The sequence below is a fragment of the Petromyzon marinus genome, unplaced genomic scaffold (genome assembly GCF_048934315.1).
Source record: "Petromyzon marinus isolate PM22_M1 ecotype Great Lakes invasive population unplaced genomic scaffold, UKy_Petmar_22M1.pri1.0 PM_G_Scaffold_52, whole genome shotgun sequence".
Taxonomy (NCBI): Eukaryota; Metazoa; Chordata; class Hyperoartia; order Petromyzontiformes; family Petromyzontidae; genus Petromyzon; species Petromyzon marinus.
In genome coordinates, this window is record NW_027423005.1 from 1222501 (window position 1) to 1225000 (window position 2500).

General features: G+C 46.9%; 1 pseudogene; it reads right to left on the reverse strand.

The window, feature by feature from the left end:
- LOC142917781 (28S ribosomal RNA) overlaps nucleotides 1-2500 on the reverse strand; it is a 10560-nt pseudogene that overhangs the window by 3754 nt on the left and 4306 nt on the right.

The following is a 2500-nucleotide window of genomic DNA, read 5'->3' on the forward strand; positions in this document are numbered from 1 at the left end:
GGAAAATAGTAAAATGAAATAAAAACCGACTTCACCTTCGAAAATAACAAAATCAATCTAAAACAAATGACATCTTAAAACAAAACTATTATTTGTTTCGGAGGTTGTCTATGACTGTTCATAGACCGCATAATTTCCACAGAACATTCTCAGAATATCAAGAGAGAAAAGCAGCGTTCTGCGGGAAATCATCTTGGCCAGTGATGTCGTTCTGGGTTTGGTCAGGCCCAGGGAGGTAAGTACCTCGTTATTCTCAAGGGGCCACTTTCCTCTTGCCCCAACCGGGAATCCAAAGAATGTGACCTTGCTAGCCTTCGTCAGCACTTTGACTTGATCACCAAGAGGGGTATAGTACGAAACTTTGTGCGAGGCGGCATCTGACAAGGTATTCTTTGAAAGCTCAAAACGGACGGTGACATCGATCACAACCGCCTCCTCATCTTTTGCAAACACGAGGTCAGGCTTTCTCATCTCTCCCGTCTCGGATATGAACCGTGGCTCTTTGTATACAGACCAGCCCAATCTAGCCGCTTCGTCTGCCAGAATGTTACTGATCTTGTTATGTCGCGCAATTCTTGCTTTCTGTACTGCAGGACATTGACCGAGAATGTGCGAAAGGGACTCGAGTCTGGCAGAGCATTTCCTGCAGGAACGTAAGGCCCCATCTCTGCCTCTGTTCAAGCTTTCTCTTGTTGTAGTGCTGCGATAAAGAAGCATTGTTTAAAGCCGCACCATGGCCTCAACCAAGCATTACTGATTCTATCATGCGCAAAGTTTACAATGCCCCTTCCTTGAACCGGCTTTTCGCACCATCTCTGAAATTCATGCTCCCTCCAATCGCAGGGTCTCGGATATACAGGTTCTTTTGACACCGAGTCCCTGAGAACGAATGTTGGGATTGCATCACTGTCACCCCCTGCTCGTACCCACAAATTACGGTATTCTTCCTCCATACCCTGCGAGGACACAATATTACGGGTGATAGCATCGGACGAGTTTGCTATACGTTGCAGCCTTCTAACTTGAACCGAAGGGATTGTTTTTTCCAGTTTCAAGATGGCAAGGCCTCCGTCTCGGGCTCTGGCATATAACAGTCCATCACAAGTTGAAGCGGGAAGGTGGAGCCATCCTTTTACCGCCTTTCTAATCTCTTGGTCCAACCCACGGAGAGTTGATTGCTTGCAGTCCGAGTGGTCTGCAGGATATAACAATCTGGGTAGGGCATAGGCATTGAGTAGTTCAACCTTCTGAGTTGGCTTCAGAGGCGCCTCATCGATTTTCGAGATCCATGTCTTTAGCTGACAATGTAGATCAGGCTGTATAGTGCCAGTCCAAGGGCCAATTTTCAGACCAAGGTATTTCGTTGATTCATCAGGTTGGATCATATGGACATCTTTATTTTTGATAGTCCATGGGTCGCAGTTGTTCACCGTATATGAATCTTTGGTTGGGCTTATCATGAAGCCCTGGCACTTTCTGGCCTGAACCTCCAATCCCGATAGCCCACAAAATGATTCCAAGATCGCTAGATTGGCGGCCATACCAACCCAAGATTCGCTCACCAACACCAAATCATCAGCAAACGCAAGAGCTGTCACGTGGTCGGTATCAATGGAGTACCCAACTCCGTGTGACTCTAGGGTGCATATCAAAGGGTCCATGGCAAGATTGAAGAGCAGGGGTGACATGGGGTCACCCTGTTTGACACCAACACGTATGCTAATTTCTCGAGTCGACTCGCCATTGCTTTTGAACGAGGTCGTACACCGATCGTAGGCGTTCTGGATGATGCCCACCACGTGTTCATCTACTTTCTTGTGCCTTAACACCCATAAAATATGAGCATGCGAAACCGAGTCAAAAGCTTTCGCTATGTCGATAAACATGACAGCCAACGGCCTGTGCAATTTCTTAGCATGTCTCATAAGGTCCTGTAGCACCTTAAGATTTTCAGAGCAGCCAGATGCCGCTATAAAACCACGCTGCCTTGGGTTTAAGGGACAAGCACGAGCAAGACGTGCAGTCATTATTCTGGAAAATAATCTCAGAATCATTGAACCGATCGTTATTGGTCTCCAGTTCCCCAATTCTTTCAGCTTTTCATCGTCCATAACCTTAGGAATAAGAATCGTCCTATTCTTTTTCAACTCTTTGGGAATAATTCCTGTAATCATCCATGCATTAAATAGGGCTGTCAGTGTCCGACCCTCGGGGTCGGCAGCACAGATTGCAGCCCTTGTTAGGCCATCTGGCCCAGCTGCTGACGTTGGTTTAATGGCCCGTATGGCAGTCTGAACTTCCTCCACCGAAATTAGGGGCTCAAAGTATTCGTTATTTGCAACACCTGATGACTTAAATTGGCCCAGGCCATCGCAGATGTATATCGCAGTAAAAACGATATACATCTGCGTTCGGGATTCGGCATTCATGACGTTCAGTGCCATCCAGGACTAAGGACGCAAGAAGAGAGCGGTTCTTAAAGAAGAGCTTCTGGTGCTTC